This window comes from Triticum aestivum, chromosome 4A, assembly GCF_018294505.1.
Source record: "Triticum aestivum cultivar Chinese Spring chromosome 4A, IWGSC CS RefSeq v2.1, whole genome shotgun sequence".
Taxonomy (NCBI): Eukaryota; Viridiplantae; Streptophyta; class Magnoliopsida; order Poales; family Poaceae; genus Triticum; species Triticum aestivum.
In genome coordinates, this window is record NC_057803.1 from 32270358 (window position 1) to 32288431 (window position 18074).

The window sequence follows — 18074 nt, forward strand, 5'->3', positions numbered from 1 at the left end:
GCAACTATGTGAAGAGTCTAACATTTAAAAATTTCAGATCTTGGTATTTTATTCAAACATAAAGCAAAACTAAATAAAATAAAATGACGCTCCAAGCAAAACACATATCATGTGGTAAATAAAAATATAGCTCCAAGTAAAGTTACCGATGAACGAAGATGAAAGAGGGGATGCCTTCCGGGGAATCCCCAAGCTTAGACTCTTGGTTGTCCTTGAATATTACCTTGGGGTGCCTTGGGAATCCCCAAGCTTAGTATCTTTCTACTCCTTATTCCATAGTCCATCGAATCTTTACCCAAAACTTGAAAACTTCACAACACAAAACTTAACAGAAAACTCGTAAGCTCCGTTAGCGAAAGAAAACAAAACACCACTTCAAGGTACTGTAATGAACTCATTCTTTATTTATATTGGTGTTAAACCTACTGTATTCCAAATTCTCTATGGTTTATAAACTCTTTTACTAGCCATAGATTCATCAAAATAAGTAACCAACACATGAAAAACAGAATCTGTCAAAAACAGAACAGTCTGTAGTAATATGTAACTAATGCAAACTTCTGGAACCCCAAAAATTCTAAAATAAATTGCTGGACGTGAGTAATTTATCTATTAATCATCTGGAAAAAGAATTAACTAAATATCACTCTCCAATAAAAAATGGCAGCAATTCTCGTGAGCGCTAAAGTTTCTGTTTTTTACAGCAGGATCAACAAGACTTTCCCCAAGTCTTCCCAAAGGTTCTACTTGGCACAAACACTAATTAAAACATAAAACCACATCTAAACAGAGTCTAGATGAATTATTTATTACTAAACAGGAACAAAAACAAAGAACAAGAATAAGATTGGGTTGCCTCCCAACAAGCGCTATCGTTTAACGCCCCTAGCTAGGCATGATGATTTCAATGATGCTCACATAAAAGATAAGAATTGAAACATAAAGAGAGCATCATGAAGAATATAACTAGCACATTTAATCCTAACACACTTCCTATGCATAGGGATTTTGTGAGCAAACAATTTATGGGAACAATAATCAACTAGCATAGGAAAGCAAAACAAGCATAACTTCAAGATTTTAAGCGCATAGAGAGGGAACTTGATATTTTTGCAATTCCTGCAAGCATATGTTCCTCCATCATAATAATTTTCAGTAGCATCATGAATTAATTCAACAATATAACTATCACATAAAGCATTCTTTTCATGATCTACAAGCATAGAAATTTTATTACTCTCCACATAAGCAAAATTCTTCTCATTCGGAATAGTGGGAGTATCATAAGAAACTCGAATACTATAAATTGTTTCCATATTAAAAGAGTAATGTTCAGAAAAGGGGTAATCATAATCATGACAAGTTTTATAAATATAATCATCACTACTTTTGATAGCATAAGTATCATCACAATAATGATCATAAGTAGCAACTTTGTTCTCATCATAATCAATTGAAACCTCTTCCAAGATAGTGGAATCATTACTAAATAAAGTCATGACTGTCGGTGTCAAAACCGGCGGATCTCGGGTAGGGGGTCCCGAACTGTGCGTCTAAGGCGGATGGTAACAGGAGGCGGGGGACACAATGTTTATCCAGGTTTGGGACCTCTCGATGGAGGTAATACCCTACTTCATGCTTGATTGATCTTGATGATACGAGTATTACAAGAGTTGATCTACCACGAGATCGGAGAGGCTAAACCCTAGAAGTTAGCCTATGGTATGATTGTTGTTGTCCTACGGACTAAAACCCGCCGGTTTATGTAGACACCGGAGGGAGCTAGGGTTACACATAGTCGGTTACAAGGGAGGAGATCTACATATCCGAACAGCCAAGCTTGCCTTCCACGCAAAGGAGAGTCCCACCCGGACACGGGACGAAGTCTTCAATCTTGTATCTTCATAGTCCAACAGTCTGTCCAAGGGATATAATCCGGCTGTCCGAGGACCCCCTAATCCAGGACTCCCTCAGTAGTCCCTGAACAAGGCTTCAATGACGATGAGTCCGGCGCGCAGATTGTCTTCGGCATTGCAAGGTGGGTTCCTCCTCCGAATACTCCATAGAAGATTTTGAACACAAGGATAGTGTCCGGCTCTGCAAAACTAATTCCACATACCACCGTAGAGAGTATAATATTTCCACAAATCTAATCTGCTGACAACTTTTCATAATGTGACATCACACCTTGGCCTCGGTCATTATTCAAACCGTTTTCCCAACCAGCCACTGCACGTTTTGCAAGGCAGTTTTATTGGCACGTCTTGTCGAAGCAGAGATCGTGCCCCCTTATCACGGGATTCTCATAATACGGGTGTGGGTAACCCAATCGTGGTCGTTAGTATGACTCCTCGATTTGAGGCAAGTTCCAAACGGCGACGCGGAGGACGCTTGATATTCGCCCTGTTTATAGAGGGGCCAAAGCCCGTCCTTTTATTATCGCGCTCAATCCCTCCCTTTCCCTACCCCGAGTTCCAACACCCAAGGCTCAGGCGAAGCGCTTCGGAACTTCAATCATGTCCGGATCCAAACCTTCAGGGCCGGTGGATGGCTTCCTTTGTCACAGAGGAGGACATCAAGAAGCTAAGGGAGGCCAGGTATCTGACCGCCGAAATCTCGCACAGGCTGCCTGCCCGAGGACAGGTCATCCCTACTCCCGAACCCAACGAGAGTGTCGTATTTGTTTCCCACTTCCTCCGAGGGCTAGGCTTTAGTCTTGATCCCTTCGTTAGAGGGCTCATGTTCCATTATGGGCTCGACTTCCACGATTTAGCTCCGGATTCCATCCTTCACATCTCATCGTTTATCGTCGTATGTGAGGCCTTCCTTCGCATCACCCCACACTTCGGCTTATGGCTCAAGACCTTCAATGTGAAGCCGAAGATGATCGATGGGCAACACGTAGAATGCGGAGGTGCCACAATAAGCAAAGGCGTCGATGCCCCATGGCCAAAGGGTTCCTTCCCGGAGATATCTAACTTATGGCAGCGGGAGTGGTTTTACATCACAGCTCCCCGAAGTACTAAGTGGGTGGCTCCCCCCGCCTTCCGTTCGGCCCCCCCACCACAACTGGCTTCATGGGTCAACAAGGGGCTAGACTGGGGGCCGGTTAATGACGTGCCAACATTGCAAAGTCGCATCCGAGATCTCCCCAAGAGGGATGTCGGTCTCGTCAAAGTAATGCAAGTTATGCTAGTTCGTCGGGTCCTGCCATGCCAACGTCGATCTCTCCGTATGTGGGAGTTCAACCCGGAAGGACCACGACCTATTCAACAGTTCTTCGGCACGACACTCGAAGAGATGTATGAATTGTTCTTCGAATCACGAATAAAGTGTTCAGACACCACCGAGCATGCGGGTCTCAACTGCAACCGTCCAGATACCCAGGTGAGTAATTCTGCGGCCGAACATGCTGTCTTTTTATTTGTCACAACATCATTCTGAAAAAATCGATCTTTTCCAGGACTGGATAAGAAAGGCGAAGATGATCAGGTGTTCGGCCCCCCTTCCCGAAGGCTCACCGGATCCTATACTAGCCAGGATGCTCGAGCACGCACTTTATCAAGTGCCATCAGGGGAAGATAAAGGGAGTGATAAAGAAACCAAAAGCGGGCCTCACGGATTACTTGTCCAAATCGGGGGAACTAGTGTCTCCACGAAGGAGAACAATCAGGGAGAAGAATCTAGAATCCCCTCCCCCCAAGGAAGGAAAAGGACTGTCTCTGACGACTTTGAAATGAAAGGTTTCAAACGAGGGAAGAAATCTTCGTCAGAAGGCACTGCCCCGGAGGGCGTCCTTACCGCATAGTGCCCGCAAGGGGGCCAGCCCTCCACCGAGCTGTAAGTGAATCAAGAGTACTTTTGGTAAATATACCCTGCTTTATCTCCGAGGACAATAACCGAGACGTATATCTTGCAGCCCGGCTTGTAGCCCTTCTCAGCAGAGTTCGTCTTCGGGGGATCTTCTTCCTGAGATGATGGAGAGCGAAACGCTTCCCCTACCTCCCCGCCTCCTGGGACGGACGAACCGGAGGTGTCATCACAGAGGGTTTCTCCTGATCCGCCAAGGCCAGAAGGTAACCCTTCGGCCACCCGTGGTCCGGAATATTCTTCTCCTATGGAGAGCAACAAAAAGAGTCTGAGACTATCCGGTGGGCAACCGGACACACTGACGAGCCTTTTGGAGAAAGCAACTATTTCAGAGGAGCATCGTACTTTAATGAGTATGGTGGTTGAGAGGATCTCATCCGCCACAAGTGGATTGCATGAAGCTTTTACGAGCCTGCTAAGAGGCTTTGAGGTACGCAAAGTAATATATAAAAAAATTATTGACAGTACCGCACACGCCAGGTGTGCTCTATACAGATAGTAGCCCCTGAGACTCTGGTTGCTGTCCAGGGGCAGCAACCAGAGGATCATAGTCCAGGTAAATAATCGCACTGCTTTCATGTGCAGACGGCTGACGGTCCGGTGGCTGGCCGGACTGCTGATTTTGCCGGTTTGAGCCGGCAACTTGATGCGGCAGATGCTGACATTGCGCTTGTGAACAAGCGGCTTGACGAGGCATAGGGTATGTATTTTCGGGTGGTTAACAAATATTAAGAGGAGCATGATGCTAGTATCTATAATATGTTGTGACTGCAGATGGAGCTGCCGCCGTCCAGACCCTTCGGGCGGAACTTGCCCGAGCCAAGGAACAAGCCAGGAGGAGTGATGCGGCCGCCCTAAAGGCGGCAGAAGACTTAAGAGCCGAACAGGCGGCTCATCGCAAAAGCGAAGATAAAATAGCCAAGATGGCTGATGAGCTGAAAGACGTCGCCGGCCGATATGAGCTTCTTGAAAAGGAAAGCCAAGTGAGAGCGGCTGACCTAAAGAGAGTCGTGGAGGTAGCCAAGGAAACCCGTTCTAAAATCAGAGCAACAAAGGAGGATCTCCGCCAAGCCGGAGATATCACGGCTGGGAAGCCCTTTTTGTTGCGGACGAAGTTCGGAGATCCGAAGTATGCCCCTCTGGATCGATTATGGAGTGCTGCAGATGCGTATGCGGACTTGGCAATGAGTGCTACTGATGCGACTGCGTTTTTCAAGGATTAAGAAGATCATGAAGTAGAGAAGTTGTTCTGGTCGTAGTTCAGTGCTCCGACGCATCCGCTGCTATTAAATGAGTAAATGGCTGAGTGGGCTGAGCTCCATAGGTTGTCCGGGCTTGCCATGATGGTTGTCGTGGATCATCTTTGGCTAGAAGGACCAAAGCCGAATAGTTATTTTGGTTTAGTGCAACAATTCCTTGGTGCTGTGCAGCATATCGATGCCGTAAAGAGGTCGGCGTGTATAGAGGGTGCGCGGATGGCTCTTGCCCGTGTTAAGACATACTGGGCAGAGATGGATGCCACTGCTATTGCAACTCAGGGTCTGGCCATAGGCCAGGTCTCGGCTGGGCGCTATTTAGAAGAATTCCTAGAAGGCACTCGTTTAATATGGGCTCAGTGCTCGAAGAATATTATGTTCAAGTGACATGTACCCCAATTGTAAAAAAAATGCTATTTGGATTATAAAGGCTATGTTTATACTTTTGCCTGAAAGTATTATGATGCCTCCTGTGCGGCCGTTTTATGTATGTATATAACCTGAAAGTTTGCAGTCGTCGGCTTCAGTCCCCACGCACATAATGTGGGGGTGTTCAGAAAAGCACGTATTCACACTTGATCCAACGTCTTGGTCCATGAAGGAGGTGATAGCGCGGCGAACAAGGCAATCGGGCTATATTGCTTTAACACTTTCACTTACCCCTAGGAGTTTGACAGTGGGGCTACTATATAGCCCCTGGTACCTCCACGCTTATCCGAATACGGTGCACGTACATACATGACCGGGAAACCGGTCCTTCGTTCATGCAGAGGAATCGCGAAGATTCTGCTAAGTCATCGAGCGGTTGACCAGTCTCGTGCTTTATCATGATAGTCAGTTTTCGGCTTTCTCTACTGAGGTGCTCACCCAGATGAACCAGGGCACAATCAAAGTAGTTCTCCTGGTGCCACCTTAGCTGATAGAGCGGAACATAAGGTAGCAAAACACGGGTGTCGGGCAAACCCAACATTTGACCAAAGACATGATTCGGAGCTGATGCATATAAGGCCAAACTCACGACGCCGAACACTCCCTAAGGTATTCGGACTTTACAACATATACTGGGCCGAGCAAAGCCCTTGATAATGAACCCTGAATTTCCAGGTACGTGCATCAGTCTGACGTGGCGAAAATGCTAATAACGTCAGCATCCCTCTTGGTTGTGTTAAGTATCCGGAGGGCGTGAAGCAACAAGAGACAGTGAGAAAGGTTTACGCAGGGTCTTAATCTAAAAAGAAACCTTTGAGCGGGGCCCTGCTGCACGTCTGCGCCTGTGTCTCCGTTGTGCCGTGTCCTGGAAGGGTGTAGCACGATTGTCATCTGCAAGAGAGAAAAAAACCCAGGTGAAAGCCTACATGCAGAAAATTGGTTATTATTAATAGACCATTGAAATTCAATCTAAGTAAGGTCAAACTGGACTATAGTCTTTTTTACATGCGGGAAGCACCTAGCGCACCTATGGGGGTATATCCATCGACCCAATATCGGGTTTATCTGATCCTTTATTCTAGTTGGAGGGGTCGTTCAGTGTTCGGCTGCGAAAGCCGCCGTACACTCCTCCGCATGCAAGGAACGCTCTGAGTGTCAGCTAACTGTGATGATGCCACATGGACCGGGCATCTTAAGCTTAAGATAAGCATAATGCGGTATTGCATTAAAACGAGCGAAGGCTGTTCTTTCGAGTAGTGCTTGGTAGCCGCTACGGAATGGAGCGGTGTTGAAGGTTAATTCTTCGCTTCAGAACTTGTCGGGAAAACCGAATACAACCTCTAGTACTATAGAGCCCGTGCAGCGGGCCTCTGGGCCTGGTACTACTCCTTTAAAGGTAGTATTGCTTTGGCTGATTCTTGTTGGGTCATCTATCCCCATTTTGCGGACTGTGTCTTGATATATCAAATTAAGACTACTGTCGCCGTCCATAAGGACTCGGATGAGATGGTATCCGTTAATTATTGGGTCTAGTACCAAGGCAGTCGATCCTCCCTACCGGATACTAGTCGGGTGATCCATGCGATCAAAAGTGATTGGGCAGGCCGACCAAGGGTTGATCTTAGGGGTAACGGGCTCTATGGTGCATACGTCTTGGAGCGCGCGTGTGCTCCTCCTATTCGTTAGGTGAATCATGTTCACTGTTTTGACTTTCGGTGGGAATTTTTTCTGTCCCCCAGTGTTTTGTTGGTGAGGCTCATCCTCGTCTTCACTTGGTGTCTCCCTCCCCTTGTGTTCGGCGTTTAGCTTGCCGTCCTGCTTAAAGGCCCAACATTCTCTGTTGGTGTGATTTGCAGGTTTATCGGAGGTGCTGTGAATCTGACATAATCTATCCAGAATCTTGTTTAGGCTGGACGGTCCATCTCTACTGCCTTTGAATGGCTTTTTCCGTTGACCGGGTCGAGAGCCCCTGAATCCGGCGTTTACCGCAGTGTTGTCTGGGTTGTCTTTGTTGCTTCGACGCTTGCCTTTATTGCGTCGTGGTTTTCCATTGCCATCCCTAACTCCGGATGTGCTTGGGTCGCTGGTGCCGCTGTGGGCCAGCCAACTATCCTCGCCTGCGCAAAAGTGGGTCATAAGGCTTATTAGGGCTGCCATTGTCCTTGGTTTTTCCTGGCCGAGGTGTCTGGCAAGCCATTCGTCCTGGACACTATGTTTGAAAGCCGCTAAGGCTTCGGCGTCCGGGCAATCAACAATTTGATTCTTCTTAGTGAGGAATCTGTTCCAAAGCTTTCGGGCTGACTCTCCAGGTTGCTGAATTATGTGACTTAAATCGTCTGCATCTGGAGGTCGGACATAGGTCCCTTGAAAATTAGCCTTGAAAGCGTCCTCGAGCTCTTCCCAACTTCCAATTGAGTGTTTGGGGAGGCTTTTCAACCAGTGCCTAGCTGGTCCCTTCAACTTTAAGGGCAAGTATTTGATGGCGTGGAGATCATCTCCATGAGCCATGTGGATGTGAAGGATAAAGTCCTCAATCCAGACCCCAGGGTCTGTAGTTCCGTCATATGACTCTATGTTCACGGGTTTGAATCCTTTTGGGAATTCATGGTCCAATACCTCGTCGGTGAAGCATAGGGGGTGCGCGACACCCCCGTATTTTGGTGTGTCTGACGGTTGTATTGTTCGATTTTGATTCCGAACTATTATTCTATCAATATAGTCATTTGGGCGGCGATGATTCTATGCCGGAACACGCTTCCTAGGTCCGTAAATGGACCTGGTCAAACCGGCTTTTTTGTGTAGGTCCTCATGTAGGTCGTGTCATGACTTGTGTACGTCATGGTTAGCCGCCCTGTCACGACCATGGGGTGGCCGGTCCGGTTGATCGGCCATTTTATTTCCCGACTGAGTGAGCTCTAAGGCCTCATCGTTGAATTCAGGCAACAGCTTGCGCTTTGGATAGCTTTTTGTGTGGCAATTACCGCCGTACTTTTCTTTCATGTCAAGCACTTTATTCCATCTGCCGTTGAGCGTATTCTGCGCGGTCTTAAGCCTTTGCTTCTGCTTCTTCAGGCTCCATGCGGTTTCAATGAGCCTTTTATGAAGGTTCTCTTGTTCCAGGTGTCTTTCAGGGATGATGTGTGCATCGTCGTCTGGACTATTCATGTCTCCGGAGACAGGTCAATGAGTTTTACCCTCGGGGTCGTCGTGACCTGACAGCGGCTCCATACTATGTTCACCGTCCGCTGGTTCACCCTGCTCCACCGCTAGGTTCATGTGGTCGTTGTCTCCTTTGGGGTCGACTGGGGTGTTACTCTTTCTTGCACTGTTATCACTATTTTTGCCGAGGCGGGATTTGGAGCGGCGCTTACGCCGTCGCTTTGGTTGCTTCTCGAGGGAATTGTCCTTTGCTGCTTCCTCCCGTTCCTCATCATCATTTTATTTGGGTGTATCCACCATGTATATATCATGTGATGAAGTGGCAGTCCAGCGCCCTACGGGCGGTGGTTCCTGTTCGTCTCCCGCATCGTTGTCCATACCGTCGATGTCTTCGGAGCCGAAATCAAGCATGTAGGTTAACTCGTCGACAGTGGCTATTAAGTGGGTGGTGTGTGGGGAACGAATTTCTTCGTCGTCTGCTTCCCACTCGAGTCGAACACAGTTCGGCCAAGGGCCTCCTGACAAGGAGAGAGACCTTAATGAATTTAGCACATCACCCAAGGGTGAGTGCTGAAAGATATCCGTGGAGGAAAACTCCGTGATCGGTGCCCAATCAGATTTGATAGGTACGAATGCAGACAGTTCAGAGATCATGGCCGGGGATGAATCCAAAGGTCCGGCTGTTGGGTTTCGTAGTAATTTCAAAAAAATTCCTACGCGCACACAGGATCATGTGATGCATAGCAATGAGAGGAGAGTGTTGTCTACGTACCCAACGCAGACCGACTGCGGAAGCGATGACACGACGTAGAGGAAGTAGTCGTACGTCTTCACGATCCAACCGATCAAGCACCGAAACTACGGCACCTCCGAGTTCGAGCACACGTTCAGCTCGATGACGATCCCCGGACTCCGATCCAGCAAAGTGTCGGGGAAGAGTTTCGTCAGCACGACGGCGTGGTGACGATCTTGATGAACTACAGCAGCAGGGCTTCGCCTAAACTCCGCTACAGTATTATCGAGGAATATGGTGGCAGGGGGCACCGCACACGGCTAAGGAATCGATCACGTGGATCAACTTGTGTCAACTTGTGTGTTTAGAGGTGCCCCTGCCTCCGTATATAAAGGAGGAGAGGAGGGGAGGCTGGTCGGCCAAAGAGGGAGGCGCAGGAGAGTCCTACTCCCTCTGGGAGTAGGATTCCTCCCCCCAATCCTAGTCCAACTAGGATTCCTCGGAGGGGAAGGGAGAGAGGGGGGCCGGCCACCTTCTCCTAGTCCTAATAGGACTAGGGGAGGGGAAAGAGGCGCAGCCACCTTGGGCTGCCCCTTTCTCCTTTCCACTAAGGCCCATGATGGCCCATATGGCTCCCGGGGGGTTCCGGTAACCTCCCGGTAACCCGGTAAAATCCCGATTTCACCCGGAACACTTCCGATGTCCAAACATAGGCTTCCAATATATCAATCTTTACGTCTCGACCATTTCGAGACTCCTCGTCATGTCCGTGATCACATCCGGGACTCCGAACAACCTTCGGTACATCAAAATGCATAAACTCATAATATAACTGTCATCGTAACCTTAAGCGTGCGGACCCTACGGGTTCGAGAACAATGTAGACATGACCGAGACATGTCTCTGGTCAATAACCAATAGCGGGACCTGGATGCCCATATTGGCTCCTACATATTCTACAAAGATCTTTATCGGTCAGACCGCATAACAACATACGTTGTTCCCTTTGTCATCGGTATGTTACTTGCCCGAGATTCGATCGTCGGTATCCAATACCTAGTTCAATCTCGTTAACGGCAAGTCTCTTTACTCGTTCCGTAATACATCATCTCACAACTAACATATTAGTTGTAATGCTTGCAAGGCTTATGTGATGTGTATTACCGAGAGGGCCCAGAGATACCTCTCCGACAATCGGAGTGACAAATCCTAATCTCGAAATACGCCAACCCAACATCGACCATTGGAGACACCTGTAGTACTCCTTTATAATCACCCATTTACGTTGTGACGTTTGGTAGTACCCAAAGTGTTCCTCCGGTAAACGGGAGTTGCATAATCTCATAGTCGTAGGAACATGTATAAGTCATGAAGAAAGCAATAGCAACATACTAAACGATCAGGTGCTAAGCTAATGGAATGGGTCATGTCAATTAGATCATTCTACTAATGATGTGACCTCGTTAATCAAATAACAACTCATTGTTCATGGTTAGGAAACATAACCATCTTTGATTAACGAGCTAGTCAAGTAGAGGCATACTAGTGACACTCTGTTTGTCTATGTATTCACACATGTATTATGTTTCCTGAAAATACAATTCTAGCATGAATAATAAACATTTATCATGATTATAAGGAAATAAATAATAACTTTATTATTGCCTCTAGGGCATATTTCCTTCAGTCTCCCACTTGCACTAGAGTCAATAATCTAGATTACACTGTAATGAATCTAACACCCATGGAGCTTTGGTGCTGATCATGTTTTGCTCGTGGAAGAGGCTTAGTCAACGGGTCTGCAATATTCAGATCCGTATGTATCTTGCAAATCTCTATGTCTCCCACCTGGACTAGATCCCGGATGGAGTTGAAGCGTCTCTTGATGTGTTTGGTCCTTTTGTGAAATCTGGATTCCTTTGCCAAGGCAATTGCACCAGTATTGTCACAAAAGATTTTCATTGGACCCGATGCACTAGGTATGACACCTAGATCGGATATGAACTCCTTCATCCAGACTCCTTCATTTGCTGCTTCCGAAGCAGCTATGTATTCCGCTTCACATGTAGATCCCGCTACGACGCTTTGTTTAGAACTGCACCAACTGACAGCTCCACCGTTTAATGTAAACACGTATCCGGTTTGCGATTTAGAATCGTCCGGATCAGTGTCAAAGCTTGCATCAACGTAACCTTTTACGATGAGCTCTTTGTCACTTCCATATACGAGAAACATATCCTTAGTCCTTTTCAGGTATTTCAGGATGTTCTTGACCGCTGTCCAGTGATCCATTCCTGGATTACTTTGGTACCTCCCTGCTAAACTTATAGCAAGGCACACATCAGGTCTGGTAGATAGCATTGCATACATGATAGAGCCTATGGCTGATGCATAGGGAACATCTTTCATATTCTCTCTATCTTCTGCAGTGGTCGGGCATTGAGTCTTACTCAATTTCACACCTTGTAACACAGGCAAGAACCCTTTCTTTGCTTGATCCATTTTGAATTTCTTCAAAATTTTGTCAAGGTATGTGCTTTGTGAAAGTCCAATTAAGCGTCTTGATCTGTCTCTATAGATCTTAATGCCTAATATGTAAGCAGCTTCACCGAGGTCTTTCATTGAAAAACTTTTATTCAAGTATCCCTTTATGCTATCCAGAAATTCTATATCATTTCCAATCAGTAATATGTCATCCACATATAATATCAGAAATGCTACAGAGCTCCCACTCACTTTCTTGTAAATACAGGCTTCTCCAAAAGTCTGTATAAAACCAAATGCTTTGATCACACTATCAAAACGTTTATTCCAACTCCGAGAGGCTTGCACCAGTCCATAAATGGATCGCTGGAGCTTGCACACTTTGTTAGCTCCCTTTGGATCGACAAAACCTTCTGGTTGCATCATATACAACTCTTCTTCCAGGAATCCATTCAGGAATGCAGTTTTGACATCCATTTGCCAAATTTCATAATCATAAAATGCGGCAATTGCTAACATGATTCGGACGGACTTAAGCATCGCTACGGGTGAGAAGGTCTCATCGTAGTCAATTCCTTGAACTTGCCGAAAACCTTTTGCGACAAGTCGAGCTTTGTAGACAGTAACATTACCATCAGCGTCAGTCTTCTTCTTAAAGATCCATTTATTCTCAATCGCTTGCCGATCAACGGGCAAGTCAACCAAAGTCCATACTTTGTTCTCATACATGGATCCCATCTCAGATTTCATGGCTTCTAGCCACTTTGCGGAATCTGGGCTCACCATCGCTTCTTCATAGTTCGTAGGTTCATCATGATCTAGTAGCATGACCTCCAGAACAGGATTACCGTACCACTCTGGTGCGGATCTTACTCTGGTTGATCTACGAAGTTCAGTAGTATCTTGATCTGAAGTTTCATGATCATTATCATTGGCTTCCTCACTAACTGGTGTAGGTGTCACTGAAACAGTTTTCTGTGATGAACTACTTTCCAGTAAGGGAGCAGGTACAGTTACCTCGTCAAGTTCTACTTTCCTCCCACTCACTTCTTTCGAGAGAAACTCCTTCTCTAGAAATGATCCATTCTTAGCAACAAATGTTTTGCCTTCGGATCTGTGATAGAAGGTGTACCCAACAGTTTCCTTTGGGTATCCTACGAATACACATTTCTCCGATTTGGGTTCGAGCTTATCAGGTTGAAGCTTTTTCACATAAGCATCGCAGCCCCAAACTTTAAGAAACGACAACTTTGGTTTCTTGTCAAACCATAGTTCATAAGGCGTCGTCTCAACGGATTTTGATGGTGCCCTATTTAACGTGAATGCGGCCGTCTCTAAAGCATATCCCCAAAATGATAGCGGTAAATCTGTAAGAGACATCATAGATCGCACCATATCTAGTAAAGTACGATTACAACGTTCGGACACACCATTACGCTGTGGTGTTCCGGGGGGCGTGAGTTGCGAAACTATTCCACAGTTTTTCAAATGTACACCAAACTCGTAACTCAAATATTCTCCTCCACGATCAGATCGTAGAAACTTTATTTTCTTGTTACGATGATTTTCAACTTCACTCTGAAATTCTTTGAACTTTTCAAATGTTTCAGACTTATGCTTCATTAAGTAGATATATCCATATCTGCTTAAATCATCTGTGAAGGTGAGAAAATAACGATATCCGCCACGAGCCTCAATATTCATCGGACCACATACATCGGTATGTATGATTTCCAACAAATCTGTTGCTCTCTCCATAGTACCGGAGAACGGTGTTTTAGTCATCTTGCCCATGAGGCACGGTTCGCAAGTACCAAGTGATTCATAATCAAGTGGTTCCAAAAGTCCATTAGTATGGAGTTTCTTCATGCGTTTTACACCGATATGACCTAAACGACAGTGCCACAAATAAGTTGCACTTTCATTATCAACTCTGTATCTTTTGGTTTCAACATTATGAATATGTGTATTACTACTATCGAGATTTAGTAAGAATAGACCACTCTTCAAGGGTGCATGACCATAAAAGATATTACTCATATAAATAGAACAACCATTATTCTCTGATTTAAATGAATAACCGTCTCGCATTAAACAAGATCCAGATATAATGTTCATGCTCAACGCTGGCACCAAATAACAATTATTTAGGTCTAATATTAATCCCGAAGGTAGATGTAGAGGTAGCGTGCCGACCGCGATTACATCGACTTTGGAACCGTTTCCCACGCGCATCGTCACCTCGTCCTTTGCCAGTGCCCGCTTATTCTGTAGTCCCTGTTTCGAGTTGCAAATATTAGCAACAGAACCAGTATCAAATACCCAGGTGCTACTGCGAGCATTGGTAAGGTACACATCAATAACATGTATATCACATATACCTTTGTTCACCTTGCCATCCTTCTTATCCGCCAAATACTTGGGGCAGTTCCGCTTCCAGTGACCAGTCTGCTTGCAGTAGAAGCACTCAGTTTCAGGCTTAGGTTTAGACTTGGGTTTCTTCTCTTGAGCAGCAACTTGCTTGCCGTTCTTTTTGAAGTTCCCCTTTTTCTTCCCTTTGCCCTTTTTCTTGAAACTAGTGGTCTTGTTTAACCATCAACACTTGATGCTCCTTCTTGATTTCTACCTCCGCAGCTTTCAGCATTGCGAAGAGCTCGGGAATAGTCTTGTTCATCCCTTGCATATTATAGTTCATCACGAAGCTCTTGTAGCTTGGTGGCAGTGATTGGAGAATTCTGTCAATGACGCAATCATCTGGAAGATTAACTCCCAATTGAATCAAATGATTATTATACCCAGACATTTTGAGTATATGCTCACTGACAGAACTGTTCTCTTCCATCTTGCAGCTATAGAACTTATTGGAGACTTCATATCTCTCAATCCGGGCATTTGCTTGAAATATTAACTTCAACTCCTGGAGCATCTCATATGCTCCATGACGTTCAAAACGTCGTTGAAGTCCCGATTCTAAGCCGTAAAGCATGGCACACTGAACTATCGAGTAGTCATCAGCTTTGCTCTGCCAGACGTTCATAACATCTGGCGTTGCTCCAGCAGCAGGCCTGGCACCCAGCGGTGCTTCCAGGACGTAATTCTTCTGTGCAGCAATGAGGATAATCCTCAAGTTACGGACCCAGTCCGTGTAATTGCTACCATCATCTTTCAACTTTGCTTTCTCAAGGAACGCATTAAAATTTAACGGAACAACAGCACGAGCCATCTATCTACAATCAACATAAACAAGCAAGATACTATCAGGGACTAAGTTCATGATAAATTTTAAGTTCAATTAATCATATTATTAAAGAACTCCCACTTAGATAGACATCCCTCTAATCCTCTAAGTGATCACGTGATCCAAATCAACTAAACCATGTCCGATCATCACGTGAGATGGAGTAGTTTCATCGGTGAACATCATTATGTTGATCATATCTACTATATGATTCACGCTCGACCTTTCGGTCTCCGTGTTCCGAGGCCATATCTGCATATGCTAGGCTCGTCAAGTTTAACCTGAGTATTCTGCGTGCGCAACTGTTTTGCACCCGTTGTATTTGAACGTAGAGCCTATCACACCCGATCATCACGTGGTGTCTCAGCACGAAGAACTTTTGCAACGGTGCATACTCAGGGAGAACACTTCTTGATAATTTAGTGAGAGATCATCTTATAATGCTACCGTCAATCAAAGCAAGATAAGATGCATAAAAAGATAAACATCACATGCAATCAATATAAGTGATATGATATGGCCATCATCATCTTGTGCTTGTGATCTCCATCTCCGAAGCACCGTCATGATCACCATCGTCACCGGCGCGACACCTTGATCTCCATCGTAGCATCGTTGTCGTCTCGCCAATCTTATGCTTCCACGACTATCACTACCGTTTAGTAATAAAGTAAAGCATTACATCGCGATTGCATTGCATACAATAAAGCGACAACCATATGGCTCCTGCCAGTTGCCGATAACTTGGTTACAAAACATGATCATCTCATACAATAAAATTCAGCATCATGCCTTGACCATATCACATCACAACATGCCCTGCAAAAACCAGTTAGACGTCCTCTACTTTGTTGTTGCATGTTTTACGTGGCTGCTACGGGCTTAAGTAAGAACCAATCTCACCTACGCATCAAAACCACAACGATAGTTTGTCAAATAGACTCCGTTTTAACCTTCGCAAGGACCGGGCGTAGCCATACTTGGTTCAACTAAAGTTGGAGAGGCAGTCGCCCGCAAGCCATCTCTGTGCAAAGCACATCGAGGGAACCAGTCTCGCGTAAGCGTACGCGTAAGGTTGGTCCGGGTCGTCTCGTCCAACAATACCGCTGAACCAAAATATGACATGCTGGTAGGCAGTATGACTTGTATCGTCCACAACTCACTTGTGTTCTACTCGTGCATATAACATCAACATCATTAACCTAGGCTCTGATACCACTGTTGGGTTTCGTAGTAATTTCAAAAATTTTCCTACGCGCACACAGGATCATGTGATGCATAGCAACGAGAGGAGAGTGTTGTCTACGTACCCAACGCAGACCGACTGCGGAAGCGATGACACGACGTAGAGGAAGTAGTCGTACGTCTTCACGATCCAACCGATCAAGCACCGAAACTACGGCACCTCCGAGTTCGAGCACACGTTCAGCTCGATGACGATCCCCGGACTCCGATCCAGCAAAGTGTCGGGGAAGAGTTTCATCAGCACGACGGCGTGGTGACGATCTTGATGAACTACAGCAGCAGGGCTTCGCCTAAACTCCGCTACAGTATTATCGAGGAATATGGTGGCAGGGGGCACCGCACACGGCTAAGGAATCGATCACGTGGATCAACTTGTGTCAACTTGTGTGTTTAGAGGTGCCCCTGCCTCCGTATATAAAGGAGGAGAGGAGGGGAGGCTGGCCGGCCAAAGAGGGAGGCGCAGGAGAGTCCTACTCCCTCTGGGAGTAGGATTCCTCCCCCCAATCCTAGTCCAACTAGGATTCCTCGGAGGGGAAGGGAGAGAGGGGGGCCGGCCACCTTCTCCTAGTCCTAATAGGACTAGGGGAGGGGAAAGAGGCGCAGCCACCTTGGGCTGCCCCTTTCTCCTTTCCACTAAGGCCCATGATGGCCCATATGGCTCCCGGGGGGTTCCGGTAACCTCCCGGTAACCCGGTAAAATCCCGATTTCACCCGGAACACTTCCGATGTCCAAACATAGGCTTCCAATATATCAATCTTTACGTCTCGACCATTTCGAGACTCCTCGTCATGTCCGTGATCACATCCGGGACTCCGAACAACCTTCGGTACATCAAAATGCATAAACTCATAATATAACTGTCATCGTAACCTTAAGCGTGCGGACCCTACGGGTTCGAGAACAATGTAGACATGACCGAGACATGTCTCTGGTCAATAACCAATAGCGGGACCTGGATGCCCATATTGGCTCCTACATATTCTACGAAGATCTTTATCGGTCAGACCGCATAACAACATACGTTGTTCCCTTTGTCATCGGTATGTTACTTGCCCGAGATTCGATCGTCGGTATCCAATACCTAGTTCAATCTCGTTAACGGCAAGTCTCTTTACTCGTTCCGTAATACATCATCTCACAACTAACATATTAGTTGTAATGCTTGCAAGGCTTATGTGATGTGTATTACCGAGAGGGCCCAGAGATACCTCTCCGACAATCGGAGTGACAAATCCTAATCTCGAAATACGCCAACCCAACATCGACCATTGGAGACACCTGTAGTACTCCTTTATAATCACCCATTTACGTTGTGACGTTTGGTAGTACCCAAAGTGTTCCTCCGGTAAACGGGAGTTGCATAATCTCATAGTCGTAGGAACATGTATAAGTCATGAAGAAAGCAATAGCAACATACTAAACGATCAGGTGCTAAGCTAATGGAATGGGTCATGTCAATCAGATCATTCTACTAATGATGTGACCTCGTTAATCAAATAACAACTCATTGTTCATGGTTAGGAAACATAACCATCTTTGATTAATGAGCTAGTCAAGTAGAGGCATACTAGTGACACTCTGTTTGTCTATGTATTCACACATGTATTATGTTTCCTGAAAATACAATTCTAGCATGAATAATAAACATTTATCATGATT